The sequence below is a fragment of the Chiloscyllium plagiosum genome, unplaced genomic scaffold, assembly GCF_037043375.1.
Source record: "Chiloscyllium plagiosum isolate Xiang-an unplaced genomic scaffold, Cpla_swu_hap1 HiC_scaffold_53X, whole genome shotgun sequence".
In the NCBI taxonomy this organism is placed as follows: domain Eukaryota; kingdom Metazoa; phylum Chordata; class Chondrichthyes; order Orectolobiformes; family Hemiscylliidae; genus Chiloscyllium; species Chiloscyllium plagiosum.
The window spans coordinates 20,348,011-20,372,831 of NW_028270191.1; the positions used below are offsets into that span (position 1 = coordinate 20,348,011).

General features: G+C 45.9%; 1 long non-coding RNA gene across 2 annotated transcripts in view; it reads right to left on the minus strand.

The window, feature by feature from the left end:
* Nucleotides 1-18,697, minus strand: part of LOC122543304 (uncharacterized) — an 89,347-nt gene extending 70,650 nt beyond the window's left edge. For both annotated transcript variants that reach the window (XR_006309992.2, XR_006309991.2), the window contains exon 1: nucleotides 18,117-18,697. This is a non-coding gene — a long non-coding RNA (uncharacterized LOC122543304). The remainder of the gene's footprint in view (nucleotides 1-18,116) is intronic.
* Between the last annotated feature and the right edge of the window lie 6,124 nt (nucleotides 18,698-24,821).

A 24,821-nucleotide genomic window follows, 5' to 3' on the forward strand; every position in this document is an offset into this window, starting at 1 on the left:
GAAGATGTTCCTGTCTCTCTCTCTCTCTGGGTGAATGGGGAAGTGTTTCTCTCTCTCTCTCTCTCTGGGTGAATGGGGAAGTATTTCTGTTTTTCTCTCTCTCTCTCTGGGTGAATGGGGAAGTGTTTGTGTCTCTTTCTCTCTCTCTCTGGGTGAATGGGGAAGTGTTTCTGTCTCTGGGTGAATGGGGAAGTGTTTCTGTCTCTCTCTGGGTGAATGGGGAAGTATTTCTGATTTTCTCTCTCTCTCTGGGTGAATGGCGAAGTGTTTCTGTTTTTCTCTCTCTCTGGGTGAATGGGGAAGTGTTTCTGTCCCTTTCTCTCTCTCTGGGTGAATGGGAAGTGTTTCTGTCTCTTTCTCTCCCTCTGGGTGAATGGGGTAGTGTTTCTGTCTCTCTCTCTCTCTCTGGGTGAATGGCGATGTGTTTCTGTTTTTCTCTCTCTCTCTCTGGGTGAATGGGGAAGTGTTTCTCTCTCCCTCTCTGGGTGAATGGGGAAGTGTTTCTGTTTTTCTCTCTCTCTCTCTCTGGATGAATGGGGAAGTGTTTCTGTCTCTCTCTCTCTCTCTCTCTGGGTGAATGGGGAAGTGGTTGGGTGTTTCTCTCTCTCTCTGGGAGAATAGGGAAGAGTTTCTGTCTCTCTCTCTGGGTGAATGAGGAAGTGTTTCTGTCTTTCTCTCTCTGGGTGAATGGGGAAGTGTTTCTGTCTCTGGGTGAATGGGGAAGTGTTTCTGTCTCTCTCTGGGTGAATGGGGAAGTATTTCTGATTTTCTCTCTCTCTCTGGGTGAATGGCGAAGTGTTTCTGTTTTTCTCTCTCTCTGGGTGAATGGGGAAGTGTTTCTGTCCCTTTCTCTCTCTCTGGGTGAATGGGAAGTGTTTCTGTCTCTTTCTCTCCCTCTGGGTGAATGGGGTAGTGTTTCTGTCTCTCTCTCTCTCTCTGGGTGAATGGCGATGTGTTTCTGTTTTTCTCTCTCTCTCTCTGGGTGAATGGGGAAGTGTTTCTCTCTCCCTCTCTGGGTGAATGGGGAAGTGTTTCTGTTTTTCTCTCTCTCTCTCTCTGGGTGAATGGGGAAGTGTTTCTGTTTTTCTCTCTCTCTCTCTGGGTGAATGGGGAAGTATTTCTGTCTCTCTGGGTGAATGGCGAAGTGTTTCTGTTTTTCTCTCCCTCTCTCTGGGTGAATGGGAAGTGTTTCTGTCGATCTCTCTCTGTCTCTGGGTGAATGGGGAAGTGTTTCTGTCTCTCTCTGGGTGAATGGGGAAATGTTTCTGTCTCACTCTCTCTGGGTGAATGGGGAAGTGTTTCTGTCTCTCTCTCTCTGGGTGAATGGGGAAGTGTTTCTGTCTCTCTCTCTCTCTCTCTCTGGGTGAATGGCGAAGTGTTTCTGTTTTTCTCTCTCTCTCTCTGGGTGAATGGGGAAGTGTTTCTCACTCTCTCTCTGGGTGAATGGGGAAGTGTTTCGGTCTTTCTCTCTCTGGGTGAATGGGGAAGTGTTTCTGTCTCTCTCCGGGTGAATGGGGAAGTGTTTCTGTCTCTCTCTCTCTCTAGGTGAATGGGGAAGTGTTTCTGTCTTTCTCTCTCTGTCTCTGGGTGAATGGGGAAATGTTTTTTTTTCTCTGTGTGAATGGGGAAATGATTCTGTCTCTCCCTCTCTCTCTCTCTGGGGAATGGGGAAGTGTTTCTGTCTCTCTCTCTGGGTGAATGGCGAAGTGTTTCTGTCTATATCTCACTGGGTGAATGGGGAAGTGTTACTGTCTCTCTCTCTCTGGGTGAATGGGGAAGTGTTTCTGTCTCTCTGGGTGAATGGGGAAGTGTTTCTCTCTCCCTCTCTGGGTGAATGAGGAAATGTTTCTGTCTCACTCTCTCTGGGTGAATGGGGAGATGTTCCTGTCTCTCTCTCTCTGGGTGAATGGGGAAGTGTTTCTGTCTCTCTCTCTCTCTCTGGGTGAATGGCAAAGTGTTTGTGTCTCTTTCGCTCTCTCTGGGTGAATGGGGAAGTGTTTGTGTCTCTTTCTCTCTCTCTGGGTGAATGGGGAAGTGTTTCTGTCTCTGGGTGAATGGGGAAGTGTTTCTGTCTCTCTCTGGGTGAATGGGGAAGTATTTCTGTTTCTATCTCTGGGTGAATGGCGAAGTGTTTCTGTTTTTCTCTCTCTCTCTGGGTGAATGGGGAAGTGTTTCTGTCCCTTTCTCTCTCTCTGGGTGAATGGGAAGTGTTTCTGTCTCTTTCTCTCCCTCTGGGTGAATGGGGAAGTGTTTCTGTCTCTCTCTCTCTCTGTCTCTGGGTCAATGGGGAAGTGTTTCTGTCTCTCTCTCTTGGTGAATGGCGAAGTGTTTCTGTCTTTCTCTGGGTGAATGGGGAAGTGTTTCTGTGACTCTCTATCTCTGGGTGAATGCGGAAGTATTTCTGCCTTTCTCTCTCTGTGTGAATGGGGAAATGTTTCTGTCTCACTCTCTCTGGGTGAATGGGGAAGTGTTTCTGTCTCTCTCTCTCTCTCTCTCTCTGGGTGAATGGGAAGTGTTTCTGTCTCTTTCTCTCTCTCTGGGTGAATGGGGAAGTGTTTCTGTCTCTCTCTGGGTGAATGGGGAAGTGTTTCTGTCTCTCTCTCTCTCTGGGTGACTGGGGAAGTGGTTGTGTCTCTCTCTCTCTGGGTGAATGGGGACGTGTTTGTGTGTGTCTCTCTCTCAGTGAATGGGGAAGTGGTTGTGTCTCTCTCTGGGTGAATGGGGAAGTGTTTCTGTCTCTCTCTGGATAAATGGGGAAGTGTTTCTGTCTCTCTCTCTCTCTGGGTGAATGGCGAAGTGTTTCTGTCTCACTCTCTCTGGGTGAATGGGGAAGTGTTTCTGTCTCTCTCTCTCTCTCTGGGTGAATGAGGAAGTGTTTCTTTCTTTCTCTCTCTGGGTCAATGGGGAAGTGTTTCTGTCTCTCTCTCTCTCTGGGTGAATGAGAAAGTGGTTGTGTGTCTCTCTCTCTGGGGAATGGGGACATGTTTTTGTCTCACTCTCTCTGTGTGAATGGGGAAGTGTTTCTATCTCCCTCTCTCTCTGGGTGAATGGGGAAATGTTTCTGTCTCTCTCTGGGTGAATGGCCAATTGATTCTCACTCCCTCTCTGGGTGAATGGGGATGTGTTTCTGTCTCACACTCTCTGGGTGAATGGGGAAGTGTTTCTGTCTCTCTCTCTCTCTCTGGGTCAATGGGGAAGTGTTTCTGTCTCTCCCTCTCTCTCTCTCTCTGGGTGAATGGGAAAGTGGTTGTGTCTCTCTCTCTGGGTGAATGGGGAAGTGTTTCTGTCTCTCTCTGGGTGAATGGGGAAGTATTTCTGATTTTCTCTCTCTCTCTGGGTGAATGGCGAAGTGTTTCTGTTTTTCTCTCTCTCTGGGTGAATGGGGAAGTGTTTCTGTCCCTTTCTCTCTCTCTGGGTGAATGGGAAGTGTTTCTGTCTCTTTCTCTCCCTCTGGGTGAATGGGGTAGTGTTTCTGTCTCTCTCTCTCTCTCTGGGTGAATGGCGATGTGTTTCTGTTTTTCTCTCTCTCTCTCTGGGTGAATGGGGAAGTGTTTCTCTCTCCCTCTCTGGGTGAATGGGGAAGTGTTTCTGTTTTTCTCTCTCTCTCTCTCTGGGTGAATGGGGAAGTGTTTCTGTTTTTCTCTCTCTCTCTCTGGGTGAATGGGGAAGTATTTCTGTCTCTCTGGGTGAATGGCGAAGTGTTTCTGTTTTTCTCTCCCTCTCTCTGGGTGAATGGGAAGTGTTTCTGTCGATCTCTCTCTGTCTCTGGGTGAATGGGGAAGTGTTTCTGTCTCTCTCTGGGTGAATGGGGAAATGTTTCTGTCTCACTCTCTCTGGGTGAATGGGGAAGTGTTTCTGTCTCTCTCTCTCTGGGTGAATGGGGAAGTGTTTCTGTCTCTCTCTCTCTCTCTCTCTGGGTGAATGGCGAAGTGTTTCTGTTTTTCTCTCTCTCTCTCTGGGTGAATGGGGAAGTGTTTCTCACTCTCTCTCTGGGTGAATGGGGAAGTGTTTCGGTCTTTCTCTCTCTGGGTGAATGGGGAAGTGTTTCTGTCTCTCTCCGGGTGAATGGGGAAGTGTTTCTGTCTCTCTCTCTCTCTAGGTGAATGGGGAAGTGTTTCTGTCTTTCTCTCTCTGTCTCTGGGTGAATGGGGAAATGTTTTTTTTTCTCTGTGTGAATGGGGAAATGATTCTGTCTCTCCCTCTCTCTCTCTCTGGGGAATGGGGAAGTGTTTCTGTCTCTCTCTCTGGGTGAATGGCGAAGTGTTTCTGTCTATATCTCACTGGGTGAATGGGGAAGTGTTACTGTCTCTCTCTCTCTGGGTGAATGGGGAAGTGTTTCTGTCTCTCTCTGGGTGAATGGGGAAGTGTTTCTGTCTCTCTCTCTGGGTGAATGGGGAAGTGTTTCTGTCTTTCTCTCTCTGTCTCTGGGTGAATGGGGAAATGTGTTTTTTTCTCTGTGTGAATGGGGAAATGATTCTGTCTCTCCCTCTCTCTCTCTCAGGGGAATGGGGAAGTGTTTCTGTCTCTCTCTCGGGGTGAATGGCGAAGTGTTTCTGTCTATATCTCACTGGGTGAATGGGGAAGTGTTTCTGTCTCTCTCTCTCTCTGGGTGAATGGGGAAGTGTTTCTCTCTCCCTCTCTGGGTGAATGAGGAAATGTTTCTGTCTCACTCTCTCTGGGTGAATGGGGAGATGTTCCTGTCTCTCTCTCTCTGGGTGAATGGGGAAGTGTTTCTGTCTCTCTCTCTCTCTCTGGGTGAATGGCAAAGTGTTTGTGTCTCTTTCGCTCTCTCTGGGTGAATGGGGAAGTGTTTGTGTCTCTTTCTCTCTCTCTGGGTGAATGGGGAAGTGTTTCTGTCTCTGGGTGAATGGGGAAGTGTTTCTGTCTCTCTCTGGGTGAATGGGGAAGTATTTCTGTTTCTATCTCTGGGTGAATGGCGAAGTGTTTCTGTTTTTCTCTCTCTCTCTGGGTGAATGGGGAAGTGTTTCTGTCCCTTTCTCTCTCTCTGGGTGAATGGGAAGTGTTTCTGTCTCTTTCTCTCCCTCTGGGTGAATGGGGAAGTGTTTCTGTCTCTCTCTCTCTCTGTCTCTGGGTCAATGGGGAAGTGTTTCTGTCTCTCTCTCTTGGTGAATGGCGAAGTGTTTCTGTCTTTCTCTGGGTGAATGGGGAAGTGTTTCTGTGACTCTCTATCTCTGGGTGAATGCGGAAGTATTTCTGCCTTTCTCTCTCTGTGTGAATGGGGAAATGTTTCTGTCTCACTCTCTCTGGGTGAATGGGGAAGTGTTTCTGTCTCTCTCTCTCTCTCTCTCTCTGGGTGAATGGGAAGTGTTTCTGTCTCTTTCTCTCTCTCTGGGTGAATGGGGAAGTGTTTCTGTCTCTCTCTGGGTGAATGGGGAAGTGTTTCTGTCTCTCTCTCTCTCTGGGTGACTGGGGAAGTGGTTGTGTCTCTCTCTCTCTGGGTGAATGGGGACGTGTTTGTGTGTGTCTCTCTCTCAGTGAATGGGGAAGTGGTTGTGTCTCTCTCTGGGTGAATGGGGAAGTGTTTCTGTCTCTCTCTGGATAAATGGGGAAGTGTTTCTGTCTCTCTCTCTCTCTGGGTGAATGGCGAAGTGTTTCTGTCTCACTCTCTCTGGGTGAATGGGGAAGTGTTTCTGTCTCTCTCTCTCTCTCTGGGTGAATGAGGAAGTGTTTCTTTCTTTCTCTCTCTGGGTCAATGGGGAAGTGTTTCTGTCTCTCTCTCTCTCTGGGTGAATGAGAAAGTGGTTGTGTGTCTCTCTCTCTGGGGAATGGGGACGTGTTTTTGTCTCACTCTCTCTGTGTGAATGGGGAAGTGTTTCTATCTCCCTCTCTCTCTGGGTGAATGGGGAAATGTTTCTGTCTCTCTCTGGGTGAATGGCCAATTGATTCTCACTCCCTCTCTGGGTGAATGGGGATGTGTTTCTGTCTCACACTCTCTGGGTGAATGGGGAAGTGTTTCTGTCTCTCTCTCTCTCTCTGGGTCAATGGGGAAGTGTTTCTGTCTCTCCCTCTCTCTCTCTCTCTGGGTGAATGGGAAAGTGGTTGTGTCTCTCTCTCTGGGTGAATGGGGAAGTGTTTCTGTCTCTCTGGGTGAAAGGGGAAGTGTTTCTGTCTCTTTCTCTCTGGGTAAATGGGGAAGTGTTACTGTCTCTCTCTGGGTGAATGGGGAAGTGTTTCTGTCTCTCTCTCTCTGGGTGAATGGGGAAATGTTCCTGGCTCTCTCTCTCTGTGTGAATGGGGAAATGTTTCTGTCTCACTCTCTCTGGGTGAATGTGGAAGTGTTTCTGTCTCTCTCTCTCTCTCTCTGGTTGAATGGGGAAGTGTTTCTGTCTCTCTCTTTCTCTCTGGGTGAGTAGGGAAGTGTTCTGTCTTTCTCTCTCTGGGTCAATGGGGAAGTGTTTCTGATTCTCTCTCTGTCTGGGTGAATGAGAAAATGGTTGTGTCTCTCTCTCTCTGGGTGAATGGGGAAGTGTTTCTGTTTCACTCTCTCTGGGAGATTGGGGAAGTGTTTCTGTCTCTCTCTCTCTCTCTGGGTGATTGGCGAAATGTTTCTGTCTCACTCTCTCTGGGTGAATGGCGAAATGTTTCTGTCTCGCTCTCTCTGGATGAATGGGCAAGTGTTTCTGTCTCGCTCTCTCTGGATGAATGGGGAAGTGTTTCTGTCTCTCTCTCTCTCTCTGGGTGAATGGGGAAGTGGTTGGGTGTTTCTCTCTCTCTCTGGGAGAATAGGGAAGAGTTTCTGTCTCTCTCTCTCTGGGTGAATGAGGAAGTGTTTCTGTCTTTCTCTCTCTGGGTCAATGGGGAAGTGTTTCTGTCTCTATCTCTCTCTCTGGGTGAATGAGGAAGTGGTTGTGTCTCTCTCTCTCTGGGTGAATGGGGAGATGTCCCTGTCTCTCTCTCTCTGGGTGAATGGGGAAGTGTTTCTCTCTCTCACTCTCTGGGTGAATGGGGAATTATTTCTTTCTGTCTGTCTCTCTCTCTCCCTCTCTGGGTGAATGGGGAAGTGTTTATGTCTCTCTCTCTCTCTCTGGGTGAATGGGGTAGTGTTTCTGTCTCTCTCTCTCTCTCTGGGTGAATGGCGAAGTGTTTCTGTTTATCTCTCTCTCTCTGGGTGAATGGGGAAGTGTTTCTGTCTCTCTCTCTCTCTCGGTGAATGGCGAAGTGTTTCTGTTTTTCGCTCTCTCTGGGTGAATGGCGAAGTGTTTCTCTCTCCCTCTCTGGGTGAATGGGGAAGTGTTTCGGTCTCTCTCTCTCTGGGTGAATGGGGAAATGTTCCTGTCACTGTCTCTCTGGGTGAATGGGGAAGTGTTTCTGTCTCTCTCTGGGTGAATGGGGAAGTGTTTCTGTCTCTCTCTGGGTGAATGGGGAAGTATTTCAGTCTCTCTCTCTGGGTGAATGGCGAAGTGTTTCTGTTTTTCTCTCCCTCTCTCTGGGTGAATGGGAAGTGTTTCTGTCTATCTCTCTCTGTCTCTGGGTGAATGGGAAGTGTTTCTGTCTCTCTCTCTCTCTCTCTCTGGGTGTATGGGGAATTGTTTCTCTCTCTCTCTCTGTGAATGTGGAAGTGTTTCTGTCTATCTCTGGGTTAATGGGGAAGTATTTCTGTCTCTCTCTATCTCTGGGTGAATGGTGAAGTGTTTCTGTTTTTCTCTCTACCTGTGGGTGAATGGGGAAGTGTTTCTGTCTCTCTCTGGGTGAATGGGGAAGTGTTTCTGTCTCACTCTCTCTGGGTGAATGGGGAAGTGTTTCTGTCTCTTTCTCTCTCTCTGGGTGAATGGGAAGCGTTTCTGTCTCTCTCTGGGTGAATGGGGAAGTGTTTCTGTCTCTCTCTCTCTCTCTCTGTCTGGGTGAATGGCGAAGTGTTTCTGTTTTTCTCTCTCTCTCTCTGGGTGAATGGGGAAGTGTTTCTCACTCCCTCTCTGGGTGAATGGGGAAGTGTTTCGGTCTTTCGCTCTCTGGGTGAATGGGGAAGTGTTTCTGTCTCTCTCTCTCTGGGTGAATGGGGAAGTGTTTCTGTCTTTCTCTCTCTGTGTCTGGGTGAATGGGGAATTTTTTTTTCTCTGTGTGAATGGGGAAATGATTCTGTCTCTCCCTCTCTCTCTCTCTGGGGAATGGGGAAGTGTTTCTGTCTCTCTCTCGGGGTGAATGGCGAAGTGTTTCTGTCTATATCTCACTGGGTGAATGGTGAAGTGTTTCTGTCTCTCCCTCTCTGGGTGAATGGGGAAGTGTTTCTCTCTCCCGCTCTGGGTGAATGAGGAAATGTTTCTGTCTCACTCTCTCTGGGTGAATGGGGAGATGTTCCTGTCTCTCTCTCTCTGGGTGAATGGGGAAGTGTTTCTCTCTCTCTCTCTCTCTGGGTGAATGGGGAAATGTTTCTGTCTGTCTGTCTCTCTCTCTCTCCCTCTCTGGGTGAATGGCAAAGTGTTTCTGTTTTTCTCTCTCTCTCTCTGGGTGAATGGGGAAGTGTTTGTGTCTCTTTCTCTCTCTCTCTGGGTGAATGGGGAAGTGTTTCTGTCTCTGGGTGAATGGGGAAGTGTTTCTGTCTCTCTCTGGGTGAATGGGGAAGTATTTCTGATTTTCTCTCTCTCTCTCTGGGTGAATGGCGAAGTGTTTCTGTTTTTCTCTCTCTCTCTGGGTGAATGGGGAAGTGTTTCTGTCCCTTTCTCTCTCTCTGGGTGAATGGGAAGTGTTTCTGTCTCTTTCTCTCCCTCTGGGTGAATGGGGTAGTGTTTCTGTCTCTCTCTCTCTCTCTGGGTGAATGGCGATGTGTTTCTGTTTTTCTCTCTCTCTCTCTGGGTGAATGGGGAAGTGTTTCTCTCTCCCTCTCTGGGTGAATGGGGAAGTGTTTCTGTTTTTCTCTCTCTCTCTCTGGGTGAATGGGGAAGTATTTCTGTCTCTCTGGGTGAATGGCGAAGTGTTTCTGTTTTTCTCTCCCTCTCTCTGGGTGAATGGGAAGTGTTTCTGTCGATCTCTCTCTGTCTCTGGGTGAATGGGGAAGTGTTTCTGTCTCTCTCTGGGTGAATGGGGAAATGTTTCTGTCTCACTCTCTCTGGGTGAATGGGGAAGTGTTTCTGTCTCTCTCTCTCTGGGTGAATGGGGAAGTGTTTCTGTCTCTCTCTCTCTCTCTCTGGGTGAATGGCGAAGTGTTTCTGTTTTTCTCTCTCTCTCTCTGGGTGAATGGGGAAGTGTTTCTCACCCTCTCTCTGGGTGAATGGGGAAGTGTTTCGGTCTTTCTCTCTCTGGGTGAATGGGGAAGTGTTTCTGTCTCTCTCCGGGTGAATGGGGAAGTGTTTCTGTCTCTCTCTCTCTCTAGGTGAATGGGGAAGTGTTTCTGTCTTTCTCTCTCTGTCTCTGGGTGAATGGGGAAATGTTTTTTTTTCTCTGTGTGAATGGGGAAATGATTCTGTCTCTCCCTCTCTCTCTCTCTGGGGAATGGGGAAGTGTTTCTGTCTCTCTCTCTGGGTGAATGGCGAAGTGTTTCTGTCTATATCTCACTGGGTGAATGGGGAAGTGTTACTGTCTCTCTCTCTCTGGGTGAATGGGGAAGTGTTTCTGTCTCTCTCTGGGTGAATGGGGAAGTGTTTCTGTCTCTCTCTCTCTGGGTGAATGGGGAAGTGTTTCTGTCTTTCTCTCTCTCTCTCTCTCTGGGTGAATGGGGAAGTGTTTCTGTCTCTCTCTCTCTCTCTCTGGGTGAATGGCGAAGTGTTTCTGTTTTTCTCTCTCTCTCTCTCTGGGTGAATGGGGAAGTGTTTCTCACTCTCTCTCTGGGTGAATGGGGAAGTGTTTCGGTCTTTCTCTCTCTGGGTGAATGGGGAAGTGTTTCTGTCTCTCTCCGGGTGAATGGGGAAGTGTTTCTTTCTCTCTCTCTGGGTGAATGGCGAAGTGTTTCTGTCTATATCTCACTGGGTGAATGGGGAAGTGTTACTGTCTCTCTCTCTCTGGGTGAATGGGGAAGTGTTTCTGTCTCTCTCTGGGTGAATGGGGAAGTGTTTCTGTCTCTCTCTCTCTGGGTGAATCGGGAAGTGTTTCTGTCTTTCTCTCTCTGTCTCTGGGTGAATGGGGAAATGTGTTTCTTTCTCTGTGTGAATGGGGAAATGATTCTGTCTCTCCCTCTCTCTCTCTCTGGGGAATGGGGAAGTGTTTCTGTCTCTCTCTCGGGGTGAATGGCGAAGTGTTTCTGTCTATATCTCACTGGGTGAATGGGGAAGTGTTTCTGTCTCTCTCTCTCTCTGGGTGAATGGGGAGATGTTCCTGTCTCTCTCTCTCTGGGTGAATGGGGAAGTGTTTCTGTCTCTCTCTCTCTCTCTGGGTGAATGGCAAAGTGTTTGTGTCTCTTTCTCTCTCTCTGGGTGAATGGGGAAGTGTTTGTGTCTCTTTCTCTCTCTCTGGGTGAATGGGGAAGTGTTTGTGTCTCTGGGTGAATGGGGAAGTGTTTCTGTCTCTCTCTGGGTGAATGGGGAAGTATTTCTGTTTCTATCTCTGGGTGAATGGCGAAGTGTTTCTGTTTTTCTCTCTCTCTCTGGGTGAATGGGGAAGTGTTTCTGTCCCTTTCTCTCTCTCTGGGTGAATGGGAAGTGTTTCTGTCTCTTTCTCTCCCTCTGGGTGAATGGGGAAGTGTTTCTGTCTCTCTCTCTCTCTGTCTCTGGGTCAATGGGGAAGTGTTTCTGTCTCTCTCTCTCGGTGAATGGGGAAGTATTTCTGTCTGTCTGTCTCTCTCTCTCTCCCTCTCTGGATGAATGGGGAAGTGTTTCTGTCTCTCTCTCTGGGTGAATGGGGAAGTGTTTGTGTCTCTTTCTCTCTCTCTGGGTGAATGGGGAAGTTTTTCTGTCTCTGGGTGAATGGGGAAGTGTTTCTGTCTGTCTCTGGGTGAATGGGGAAGTATTTCTGTCTCTATCTCTGGGTGAATGGGGAAGTATTTCTGTCTGTCTGTCTCTCTCTCTCTCCCTCTCTGGGTGAATGGGGAAGTGTTTCTGTTTTTCTCCCTCTCTCTCTGGGTGAATGGGGAAGTGTTTGTGTCTCTTTCTCTCTCTCTGGGTGAATGGGGAAGTGTTTCTGTCTCTGGGTGAATGGGGAAGTGTTTCTGTCTCTTTCTCTCTCTCTGGGTGAATGGGGAAGTGTTTCTGTTTCTGTCTCTCTGGGTGAATGGGGAAGTGTTTCTGTCTCTCTCTTTCTCTCTGGGTGAATGGGGAAGTGTTTCTGTCTCTCTCTCTCTCTCTGGGTGAATGGGAAGTGTTTCTGTCTCGTTCTCTCCCTCTGGGTGAATGGGGTAGTGTTTCTGTCTCTCTCTCTCTCTCTCTCTCGGTGAATGGTGAAGTGTTTCTGTCTATCTCTCTCTGTCTCTGGGTGAATGGGGAAGTGTTTCTGTCTCTCTCTGGGTGAATGGGGAAGTGTTTCTGCCTCTCTCTCTCTGGGTGAATGGGGAAGTGTTTCTGTCTCTCTCTGGGTGAATGGGGAAGTGTTTCTGTCTCTCTCTGGGTGAATGGGGAAATGTTTCTGTCTCTCTCTCTCTCTCTCTGGGTGAATGGTGAAGTGTTTCTGTTTTTCTCTCTCTCTCTCTGGGTGAATGGGGAAGTGTTTCTCACTCTCTCTCTGGGTGAATGGGGAAGTGTTTCGGTCTTTCTCTCTCTGGGTGAATGGGGAAGTGTTTCTGTCTCTCTCTGGGTGAATGGGGAAGTGTTTCTGTCTCTCTCTGTCTCTGGGTGAATGGGGAAGTGTTTCTGTCTTTCTCTCTCTGTCTCTGGGTGAATGGGGAAATGTTTTTTTTTCTCTGTGTGAATGGGGAAATGATTCTGTCTCTCCCTCTCTCTCTCTCTCTGGGGAATGGGGAAGTGTTTCTGTCTCTCTCTCTGGGTGAATGGCGAAGTGTTTCTGTCTATATCTCACTGGGTGAATGGGGAAGTGTTACTGTCTCTCTCTCTCTGGGTGAATGGGGAAGTGTTTCTGTCTCTCTCTCTCTGGGTGAATGCGGAAGTGTTTCTGTCTTTCTCTCTCTCTCTGGGTGAATGGGGAAGTATTTCTGTCTGTCTGTCTGTCTCTCTCTCCCTCTCTGGGTGAATGGGGAAGTGTTTCTGTCTCTCTCTCTGGGTGAATGGGGAAGTGTTTGTGTCTCTTTCTCTCTCTCTGGGTGAATGGGGAAGTTTTTCTGTCTCTGGGTGAATGGGGAAGTGTTTCTGTCTCTCTCTGGGTGAATGGGGAAGTATTTCTGTCTCTATCTCTGGGTGAATGGCGAAGTGTTTCTGTTTTTCTCTCTCTCTCTGGGTGAATGGGAAGTGTTTCTGTCTTTTTCTCTCCCTCTGGGTGAATGGGGTAGTGTTTCTGTCTCTCTCTCTCTCTCTCTGGGTGAATGGGGAAGTGTTTCTGTCTCTCTCTCTCTCTCGGTGAATGGCGAAGTGTTTCTGTTTTTCTCTCTCTCTCTCTGGGTGAATGAGGAAGTGTTTCTGTTTTTCTCTCCCCCTCTCTGGGTGAATGGCGAAGTGTTTCTGTTTCTCTCTCTCTCTCTCTGGGTGAATGGGGAAGTGTTTCTGTTTTTCTCTCTCTCTCTCTGGGTGAATGGGGAAGTGTTTCTGTTTTTCTCTCTCTCTCTGGGTGAATGGGGAAGTGTTTCTCTCCCCCTCTCTGGGTGAATGGCGAAGTGTTTCTGTTTTTCTCTCTCTCTCTCTCTGGGTGAATGGGGAAGTGTTTCTGTTTTTCTCTCTCTCTCTCTGGGTGAATGGGGAAGTATTTCTGTCTCTCTCTCTGGGTGAATGGCGAAGTGTTTCTGTTTTTCTCTCCCTCTCTCTGGGTGAATGGGAAGTGTTTCTGTCTATCTCTCTCTGTCTCTGGGTGAATGGGGAAGTGTTTCTGTCTCTCTCTGGGTGAATGGGGAAGTGTTTCTGTCTCACTCTCTCTGGGTGAATGGGGAAGTGTTTCTGTCTCTCTCTCTCTGGGTGAATGGGAAGTGTTTCTGTCTCTCTCTGTCTCTGTCTCTGGGTGAATGGGGAAGTGTTTCTGTCTCTCTCTCTCTCTGGGTGAATGGGGAAGTGTTTCTGTCTCTCTCTCTGGGTGAATGCGGAAGTGTTTCTGTCTCTCTCTGGGTGAATGGGGAAGTATTTCTGTCTCTCTCTATCTCTGGGTAAAAGGTGAAGTGTTTCTGTTTTTCTCTCTACCTCTGGGTGAATGGGGAAGTGTTTCTGTCTCTCTCTGGGTGAATGGGAACGTGTTTCTGTCTCACTCTCTCTGGGTCAATGGGGAAGTGTCTCTCTCTCTCTCTCTCTCTCTCTGGGTGAATGGGAAAGTGGTTGCGTGTGTCTCTCCCTCTCTGGGTTAAAGGCGAAAGCGTTTGTGTCTATCTCTGTACCTCTGGGTGAATGGGGAAGTATTTCTGTCTCTGTCTGAGTGAATGGGGAAGTGTTTCTGTCTATATCTCACTGGGTGAATGGGGAAATGTTTCTGTCTCTCTCTCTCTGGGTGAATGGGAAGTGTTTCTGTCTCACTCTCTGGGTGAATGGGGAAGTGTTTCTGTCTCTCTCTATCTCTGGGTGAATGGGGAAGTGTTTCTGTCTCTCTCTCTCTCTCTCTCTGGGTGAATGGGGAAGTGTTTTTGTCTCTCTCTCTGGGTGAATGGGGAATTGTTTCTGTTTTTCTCTCTCTCTCTCTCTGGGTGAATGGGGAAGTGGTTGTGTGTCTCTCTCTCTCTCTCGGTGAATGGGTAAGTGTTTCTGTCTCTCTTTCTCTATCTCTGGGTGAATGGCGAAGTGTTTCTGTTTTTCTCTGGGTGAATGGGGAAGTGTTTGTGTCTCTTTGTCTCTCTGGATGAATGGGGAAGAGTTTCTGTCTCTTTTTGGGTGAATGGGGAAGTATTTCTGTCTCTATCTCTGGGTGAATGGCGAAGGGTTTCTGTTTTTCTCTCTCTCTCTGGGTGAATGGGCAAGTGTTTCTGTCTCTTTCTCTCTCTGGGTGAATGGGAAGTGTTTCTGTCTCTTTCTCTCTCTGGGTGAATGGGGTAATGTTTCTGTCTCTCTCTCTCTCTGGGTGAATGGCGAAGTGTTTCTGTTTTTCTCTCTCTCTCTCTCTGGGTGAATGGGGAAGTGTTTCTGTCTCTCTCTCTCTCTCTCTCTGTCTCGGTGAATGGGGAAGTGTTTCTGTTTTTCTCTCTCTCTCTCTGGGTGAATGGGGAAGTGTTTCTGTTTTTCTCTCTCTCTCTGGGTGAATGGGGAAGTGTTTCTGTCTCTCTCTCTCTGGGTGAATGGGGAAGTGTTTCTGTCTTTCTCTCTCTGGGTCAATGGGGAAGTGGTTGTGTCTCTCTCTCTCTGTGTGAATGGGGAAATGTTTCTGTCTCACTCTCTCTGGGTGAATGTGGAAGTGTTTCTGTCTCTCTCTCTCTCTCTGGTTGAATGGGGAAGTGTTTCTGTCTCTCTCTCTCTCAGGGTGAATGGGGAAGTGTTTCTGTCTCTCTCTGGGTGAATGGGGAAGTGTTTCTGTCTCACTCTCTCTGGGTGAATGGGGAAGTGTTTCTGTCTCTCTCTGGGTGAATGGGAAGTGTTTCTGTCTCTCTCTGTCTCTGGGTGAATGGGGAAGTGTTTCTGTCTCTCTCTCTCTCTGGGTGAATGGGGAAGTGTTTCTGTCTCTCTCTCTCTGGGTGAATGCGGAAGTGTTTCTGTCTCTCTCTGGGTGAATGGGGAAGTATTTCTGTCTCTCTCTATCTCTGGGTAAAAGGTGAAGTGTTTCTGTTTTTCTCTCTACCTCTGGGTGAATGGGGAAGTGTTTCTGTCTCTCTCTGGGTGAATGGGGAAGTGTTTCTGTCTTTCTTTCACTGTCTCTGGGTGAATGGGGAAATGTTTTTTTTTCTCTCTGTGTGAAGGGAGAAATGTTTCTGTCTCTCTCTCTCTGAGTGAATGGGGAAGTGTTTCTGTCTATCTCTCTCTGTCTCTGGGTGAATGGGGAAGTGTTTCTGTCTCTCTCTGGGTGAATGGGAACGTGTTTCTGTCTCACTCTCTCTGGGTCAATGGGGAAGTGTCTCTCTCTCTCTCTGGGTGAATGGGAAAGTGGTTGCGTGTGTCTCTCCCTCTCTGGGTTAAAGGCGAAAGCGTTTGTGTCTCTCTCTGTACCTCTGGGTGAATGGGGAAGTATTTCTGTCTCTGTCTGAGTGAATGGGGAAGTGTTTCTGTCTATATCTCACTGGGTGAATGGGGAAATGTTTCTGTCTCTCTCTCTCTGGGTGAATGGGAAGTGTTTCTGTCTCACTCTCTGGGTGAATGGGGAAGTGTTTCTGTCTCTCTCTCTCTCTCTGAGTGAATGGGGAAGTGTTTCTGTCTATATCTCACTGGGTGAATGGGGAAGTGTTTCTGTCTCGCTCTATCTCTGGGTGAATGGGGAAGTGTTTCTGTCTCTCTCTCTCTCTCTCTCTGGGTGAATGGGGAAGTGTTTTTGTCTCTCTCTCTCTCTCTGGGTGAATGGGGAATTGTTTCTGTTTTTCTCTCTCTCTCTCTCTGGGTGAATGGGGAAGTGGTTGTGTGTCTCTCTCTCTCTCGGTGAATGGGTAAGTGTTTCTGTCTCTCTTTCTCTATCTCTGGGTGAATGGCGAAGTGTTTCTGTTTTTCTCTGGGTGAATGGGGAAGTGTTTGTGTCTCTCTCTCTCTCTCTCTCTCTGGGTGAATGGGGAAGTGTTTCTCTCTCTCTGTCTGGATGATTGCGGAAGTATTTTTGTCTTTCTCTCTCGGTGTGAATGGGGAAGTGTTTCTGTCTCTCTCTCTGGATGAATGGGGAAGTGTTTGTCTCTCTCTGAGTGAATGGGGAAGTGGTTGTGTGTGTCTCTCTCTGGGTGAATGGGGAAGTGTTTCTGTCTCTCTCTCTGGGTGAATGGGGAAGTGTTTCTTTCTCTCTCTATCTCTGGGTGAATGGGTAAGTGTTTCTCTCTCTCTCTCTCTCTCTCTGTCTGTCTGTCTGGGTGAATGCGGAAGTGTTTCTGTGTCTGTCTCTGGATGAATGGGGAAGTGATTGTTTGTGTCTCTCTCTCTCTCTTTCTCTGCGTGAATGGGGAAATGTTTCTGTCTCTCTCTCTGCGTGAATGGGGAAGTGTTTCTCTCTCCCTCTGGGTCAATGGGGAAGTGTTTCTGTCTTTCTCTCTCTGGGTCAATGGGGAAGTGTCTCTCTCTCTCTCTCTGGGTGAATGGGGAAGTGTTTGTGTCTCTCTCTGTATCTCTGGGTGAATGGGGAAGTATTTCTGACTCTGTCTCTCTCTCTCAGGGTGAATGGGGAAGTATTTCTGTCTCTCTCTCCCCCTCTGGGTGAATGGGGAAGTGTTTCTGTCTATATCTCACTGGGTGAATGGGGAAGTGTTTCTGTCTCACTCTCTCTTGGGTGAATGGGGAAGTGTTTCTGTCTAACTCTCTCTTGGTGAATGGGGAAGTGTTTCTGTCTATATCTCAGTGGGTGAATGGGGAAGTGTTTCTGTCTGTATCTCACTGTGTGAATGGGGAAGTGTTTCTGTTTTTGTCTGTCTGTCTCTGGGTGAAGATGGAACTGTTTTCCCCTCCTTTCTTGGCCCTCTGTGGCTGATTTGTGGTAATGTCTCGGTGAGTGAACAGGCATCTGCTTCCTCTCATGTTTCCCTCTCTTTCCTCCATGTGATGTGTAAGGGAATCTCTTTGTATCTCTCTTGCTCTGTGTTAAGAAATAAGGACTGTTTTCCTTTCTCTGCCTGGGTGAATTCGCATCTCTTCTCTCAAGATGAGTGGGAATGCTTTCTTTCTCTGGATGCCTTACAATTTTATTTTTCTCTGTCCATTTTCAAATTTAACACTTGTCACTAAATTGTGGCCAATTTCTGAGGTAAAGCAATTTACCGAATGAAATGTAAGAAGCAGAGAGCAGAATTTAAAGGCAATTTTTAAAAACGTGAGAATTATGGCATTGCAACTTTCTTTTGAAGAACGTGGCATAGACTGATTGCAGCTCAAGAGTACATAGTTGTATCTCTGGAATAAACCCTGAAACAATGCTCCTGATCTCATGGAAAACCTTCCCCTCACTTGAATGAAAAGCTTACTTTGGGAAGTGTGTCATCAGATTGTCAGGACATTGTCGACCTCTTTATAGCCAGTTAGTACCTTTTGGAAGATTGTTATTTTGGCAACTGTCACAGCAAATCTGCACAAACAATAGTGTGAAAAGTGGTCAGACAGCTGGCTTTTATGGGAGAGGTTAAGGGACGAAGATGAGACTTCAGGCCAAAGTGGTCATGGCTTAGAAGTGACCTGTAGAATGAAAGGGGAGCGGTCAGCTCTCTAGCTGAGCAGTTCAGTTCAGTCCAGAACTAGTTGGGAGTTCAAAAGTGAGCTGTGTGGAAGCTCTCTCTCTCCTTCTAACTTCAACCTGTAAACATGTGTCCCATTTATACTGGTTTTTAAAGGGAGTTTGCTCATTGGGACTGTTGTATGTATTTGGAACTGCACACTTAAGTCTAGTTTGGATAGACTGAGTTCTGTCGGGGTTCTTTATTCTGTTCTTTGTGTTTCATTGTGTAATTTTGTGAATAAAGTTGTTTGTCTGTTTTAAACCTGGTAGTCAAACTCACTAACTTACTCCGGGTAATTTTCACTGTACACTTACTGATACAAATTGCAAAGTTATGGTCTGGGCTGCCTGCTTAAGGACGTTTGGAGTGGTCTGGCCAAGTCCATAACAAAGGTCAGGGATGGTTTTACGTCTCAAATGGCAGCAACTTTGAGAGTGTCATAATAACTTTGTACTAGATTGAAATTTCAGCCTAGAAATTGTGGTATTGGGCTTAAATCCACAATCCCTGATTCTGAAGTTCGAGTGATGCCAACTAATGGCAGGTTGACACTTATATGAACTGGAAATGATGGGGTTTGGCAAATTATAGCATAAGAGAAGCGAAAACCTCTGTTGCTCAGACAGCGATTATGTCCATTAAGGATGTGTTTACATTACAGGGTGTCAAACAAGAAAGGGTGAAGCAAGACTGATGTTAGCAGAGGGTGAGCAGTAGAATCACACAACTGGATTGGTTTTGAGGCTCATGGCGAGGCCTGTCACAAATACATATCAGTGACTGCCAGTTAGGAGGTAGTCACAAGATCAGTCTTCATACCACTTACCAGCATTTCTTTAAAATGATCAGCAAAATGATGCCTTTACATATCAAGGAGAAACAGAATCCTTTGTGATCTTGAAGTGTGTTGATTGAACCTCCTTGCTCTATGATACCAGCACTGTATCCACCCGAGGTCTACATGATGAAAGGTGTCTCCTGCTGATGCTTGTTACAATTTGGAGATTGAACATGTTGGGAGATTCTCAGCTGTGTTGTGGTCTTCTCCACAAGAATACAACTTTACAATGTCTGTATCCAGCAAAGGTACCATCCCAGAAATCACATCCATCAGAAACCCCTTTGTGTATCCCCCCAGATGACTGATACATATTCAACATTGAACCAATCAACAGGCACAGGTCGCCCTGTTACAAAACCACATCCAAATCTTGCACTTGCTCTTTGGATATCCTTGTTTCAGAAATTAATTGATTGTCGACACACCAGTATTTATCTCCCGTGAACAAATAAATCTTGTAGTTTTTCCAAGTGATTGCAGCATTGAAGTTTTGGTGGAGATCTAGTGAAGAGGGTCTTTGGAAAACAGAGGCTGTTGCAGTGGTTTCCATCCCATTGCCAGTAACCATCACCCTACAGAAAACAAATGACCTATTTAATTATTGTATCTGATTCCCTTTTGCAAGTTCCTATTGAAACTGCTTCCAACACCTTTTCAGGCAGTGCATTCCAGATGACATCAAAGCCAAAGAAATTTCCTCAACATTCCCTCTGGTTCTGCTGATAGTCTCCAACCCGTGTTGCTCTGGTTACTGACTCTCTTGTTATTAGAAATAGTTCCTCCTTGTTTACTCTACCTAAACCCCTCATGATTTTGAATGCCTCTAATAAATTTCCCATTAAGCTTCTCTATTCTAAGGAGAATATTCCCAGTTTCTCCAACCTTCATACATTAACTGAAGTCCCACATCCCTGGTACTGTTTTGATGAATCTCTGCAATTTGACATCCTTCATTAGCATAACATATTCTACTCTTTACCTTCTGATGAAAGATGTGTGCATTATTTTTATTAATGTTTTATTTGTTTGGATTTCAAACTGGTGGTATATGGGAGATGGGTAAAATTTGTGAAAGGGGGTAAAAATTAACAAGGTCGATGTTTCTGGAACCATGACTTAAAATCCATATGTGTCAGAAAGTAACTGGCTGCAAGGTGTCTCACAGTGTGAATGGAAATTTGTTTCTACTGTGGAGGTTTATGACAGGAGAGAGAAAACATTCAGCCATTAGCTGTACCAGCATCTAGAATGAACAGGGTTTTTTTTTTCAATTTAGTTCAAAAACGTTTGTGATCAGTTCAAAGGACGCCTGACAAGTCAAATGGAGCTACACTGTCTCCTCAAAATGGAGATTGTTCAGAGCAGTTAAGGAAATAAATTACCTTTGTGAAAGCGTGTAGTTGTGAAACTTCCAGTCCAGGAGAGTCTGGTTAGAAATCTGCATCGGTTATTCAGAGTTGATAAATACATCAGTTGTGTGAGTAATCAAGGAATAGGCTTCATAACTCACAGGACAAAAACTAAGAAGAGGCAGTTAGATCAAGATGTTACAGAGTAAGAACATTTCTCAGGATTTTCATTAACTGTAAAGTAATGGTGTTGGGGAATAGATGCAATTTTGTTTGCTGTGTGTCTTGAAATCTTTCCAACGGTTATATTTAGATAGCTTTGTTTCTTTTCTTTTATTCTGATTTATTTTGTATAATAACTTCTGTTTGATTATTAAGCACACAAGGCTGTGGATTTGGTTTTATGTTTCAGTGAAAGCCTGCCATGTTAAATTGAAAGTATACAAAATATGCTCTACCAAGCCAGATTTCAGTCTGGGATCTGACTTGTCCAGTGGTAACATCAGCTGGGATCAGAACCACCACTGTTTATGAGCCAAGATCCTATATACATTTTTTTTTAAACGTCCTCATCAATTGTCCTTCACCTTCAAAAATTTAAGTGCATGAACCTTCTGGTCTTTTTCTTACTTCGTCCCCTTTAAAACTATACAATTACTTTATATCACCTCTCCTCATTTGTATACAAATGGATACAAATAGATCCTGACTCACCGGATTTTAGATCAGAATGGTGCTGGAAGAGCACAGCAGGTCAGGCAGCACCACTCTAATCTAAATTCTGGTTTTCAGCATCTGCAGTCCTCACTTTTGTCAACTTAACTGAGAGCAAGCTTTATTTCCTCAATTATTGTATTGCCTGTCCTGATATTTCTGGTGATTTGATTCTAAGGTGTGGGGGTGGACAGTTCCCTGGAGTTGCAGATAGGTGGATCAGATTGATCAAGGAGTCAAATGGATAGGTGCCACACAAGTATGGGACCCCCTGGAGTCAGCAGATCAGCTACGTAAGACAGTTATGGGAATTGCAAGTATTTTTTCACCCAGAAGGTAGTAGGGGTCTGAAACTCACTGCCTGAAAGAATAGTACAGACAGAAATGCTCAAATCATTTAAAAGAGTATCTAGAGGTTGTAATACAGGTACTGTAACCTGCAGGGCTACAAACCAAATGGTGGAAAGTGGGATCAGGCTGAGAGGATCATTTTTTGGCTAGTACAGAAGCACTTTCTGTGCCATAAACACTCTCCGATTCTACTATTGGAGAAACTCTGAGAACACAACCTCCAATTTGCTGGGTGCAATTCTGAAGCAGTCGCTTGTATTATTCTGTTTGGAATCGATGTAAGGTATCTAACTATGACCATGTGTTTGACTGTCTTATGTTAGTGTGCTTGGACCCATTATCACAGAGGCTGCAGCGATTTAAGTACCCATACTCTGGGGAAGTGGGGATGAGCAATAAATAACAGCTTGGCCAGTGAGGTTCACACCCCAAAAGTAAATCAAGAAATATTTAATTTCACTGCCATTGCATTTTGCGCCTTGTACTGCACTGTTGTGCTGGAGCATTGGAAAGATCAAAGCTTAAAATTGACAATCTTTCTGTTGCTCTTCCATTGGAAGGCAGCGTCTGGGTAGGAGGCAGAACAAAGATTTGGCAATTCCGCATTTTCTCATTTTATATCAGAAGTGGAACAATTTGAACGAAGTGCAACTTTCATAGAACCACTACTTTTGTTCCTAATTTTTCATGCAAATTGAAGGCTGACAATTACCATAACTTCAGTTACAGAGACCTATTATAAATTCAGTGAATGAATCCATTAGATGGATTGTGCCAATTGAAAAGATCCCAGATTAACACTCTGTGCTAAGTCAGCGGATCTCAGCTAGGAGCAGTGCTAGTGGTGCAACACTTGCCCTGAATATTAGTTGGAATAATCCTGACTGGATGTTGCAGGGAGGGGTTAAATCACTCAAGCTTCCAGTTCCAGGTGGCTACCAGGCTTCACCTGTCGGGACTGTGTCTGTGAAACAGCATACATTTGTCACAATTTTCATTACCTTCATCTGAGTTGCTTGCCGACATAAATTGCCCTGTGCAGTTTGTAAACAGTTATGGCTGTTTGGTATATATGGTGCTCACCCCAACAAGATGCCTATGACTACAGGAGAAAACTTGAAATAAAATGTTGCTCATAATTTATCTAATCAACTATTAAAATTATTTTTGAAATATACAGTGAAAGCTTCTGAAGAAGAGATATGTCAGACTCAACAAATTAACTTGGTTTCTCTGCCACAGCTGCTGACGTTTTCCAGCTTTCTGGGCTTGTTTCACATTTCTAGCATCCGCAGTAACTGGCTTATATTAAAGCAAAAGCAGTTAAGTGATCTCGCTTTATTTGAACTTGCATTTTACAAACAATTGATAGTGTTCCTGCACATATCAAACTCCTTATTCTCAACAGCACCAGGATAATATACCCATAGGTAGTTAGGGCTGAATTTTTCTTATTATCAGAGTGTTTCTGCTGAAACGTCCAGAGACGGGGAGGCAAGGACCTGGAGACATCGAAAGGCAATATAAGAATGAAGGTGACACAGGAGGATACCAGGCATAGAGAGAAATGACAGCAAGAAGAGGAAATAAACCTCCAATGCAACAACTTTTTGACTGTTCTCAAATTAGCTGCAATGGAACTTTGGGTGAAGCTCATTTTAGTTTGCTAAGTAATTGATTTCTTTGTATTCCCCCCACTCTCCTCTCCACAAGAGTACGATCCCTGTTGGGTCAGAGTCCTACAGATATTTCTCTCCCCTCTGGTAGACTTCATGTGAGAGTCGAAACAGCGATTACCAGTGTGCTATTCAACAGCAGAAGGCATCATATTTCAAATCCAGTCTGGTCCCGCCTGATACACTGACACTCTTTAAGAAAGGCTTTTTATGCTCCCTCAGACGGATGGTTGCTTACCTACGTACATCCATAAATAATTACATATGGTGAAGACATTGGGAGTGAAATTGGTGTCTGCCAGTAGTGCAAAAATGAGCCATCTTGAAGTCACGATCCAATTTAGCTGCGCATGAAAATCATGAGGATGGAAATCCGGGAATCGAGTCCTAGAGCTGTACAGCACAGAAGCAGACCCTTCGGTCCAACCTGTCCATGCCGACCAGATATCCCACCCCAATCTAGTCCCACCTGCCAGCACCCGGCCCATATCCCTCCAAACCCTTCCTATTGATATAGGATGCCCCTTAAATGTTGCAATTGTACCAGCCTGCACCACTTCCTCTGGCAGCTTATTCCATACACGTACCACCCTCTGTGTGAAAAAGTTGCCCCTTAGGTCTCTTTTATATCTTTCCCGTCTCACCCTAAACCTATGCCCTCTAGTTCTGGACTCCCCCACCCCAGGGAAAAGACTTTGTCTATTCATCCTATCCATGCCCCTCATGATTATATAAGCCTCTATAAGGTCACCCCTCAGCCTCCAATGCTCCAGGGAAAACAGCCCCAGCCTATTCAACCTTTCCCTATAGCTCAAACCCTCCAATCCTGGCAACGTCTTTGTAAATCTTTTCTGAACCCTTTCAAGTTTCACAACATCTTTCCGATAGGAAGGAGACCAGAATTGCATGCAATATTCCAACAGTGGCCTAACCAATATCCTGTACAGCCGCAACATGACATCCCAACTCCTGTACTCAATACTATGACCGATAAAGGAAAGCATACCAAACGCCTTCTTCACTATCCTATCTACCTGCGACTCTACTTTCAAGGAACTATGAACCTGCACTCCAAGGTCTCTTCGTTCAGCAACACTCCCTAGGACCTTACCATTAAATGTATAAGTCCTGCTAAGATTTGCTTTCCCAAAATGCAGCACCTCGCATTTATCTGAATTAAATTCCATCTGCCACCCTTAGCCCATTGGCCCATCTGATCAAGATCCCATTGTGTTCTGAGGTAACCTTCTTTGCTGTCCACCATACCTCCAATTTTGGTGTCATCTGTAAACTTACTAACTATACCTGTTATGCTCACATCCAAATCATTTATATAAATGACGAAAAGTAGTGGACCCAGCACTGATCCTTGTGGTCACGGGCCTCCAGTCTGAAAAACAACCCTCCACCATCACCCTCTGTCTTGTACCTTTGAGCCAGTTCTGCATCCAAATGGCTAGTTCTCTCTGTATTCTGTGAGATCTAACCTTGCTAACGGCGGCACGGTGACACAGTGGCTAGCACTGCTGCCTCACAGCGCCAGAGACCCGGGTTCAATTCCCGACTCAGGCGACTGACTGTGTGGAGTTTGCACGTTCTCCCCGTGTCTGCGTGGGTTTCCTCCGGGTGCTCCGGTTTCCTCCCACAGTCCAAAGATGTGCAGGTCAGGTGAATTGGCCATGCTAAATTGCCCGTAGTGTTAGGTAAAGGGGTAAATGTAGGGGAATGGGTGGGTTGCGCTTCGGCGGGGCGGTGTGGACTCGTTGGGCCGAAGGGCCTGTTTCCACACTGTAAGTAATCTAACCAGTCTCTTTTGGGGAACCTTGTCAAACACCGTCCAGAAGTCTATATAGATCACGTCTATGACTCTGCCCTCATCAATCCTCTTTGTTATTTCTTCAAAAAACTCAATCAATCAAGTTTGAGAGACATGATTTTCCATGCATAGTGTAAAACAGGCTGCAGATTTGCTATTGTGTGCCACCAGGCTGCTGGGCAAGCATACATTTTAACCCTGTAAATCTGCACTTCTGCACAGAAATGAAAACAGTGAGTGTAACCAATCCTTCATCTCTTAAAGCTGAGCAAACTAGTTGAAAGCCTGGTTAACATCTTTCATGATTATGCTCCTTAAGAATGCATTAACTCACTCGGGAATGTCAGCAATATTTTGCAAGAGCTGCCAGCTGGAGTATACCACAGTTACTCAGCACTGGGGAAGTAGAAATAATAAAAAGTCTGAAGTCCATTGATTGCTTGCACATGTTACAGCTGGGGCTTGCCAATTAAGTCACAGGTTAAAGAGATAGCCACCTCATTCTGCAGCCTTATGTGAGAATTTATTTCTTAAAAGTTCAGAGTTAGTAGATCATCAGAGGTCTCAGATTAAGAAGCAACGCATATCGATAAAAGGGATCTTCCAAAGCAAGATATATTTCTATTGAAAACAGGAAATAGATTGTGCTTTCGAATTTGTTCAAAAACATGACTGTTTAAGAAGACAATTCTGGATAGTCAGGAGTGACCTATAGATGGCAGTCTCATTAAGTCTTAAAAATAGTTCGAATATCTTCTAATATCTGCAATACTGCAATAGCAAT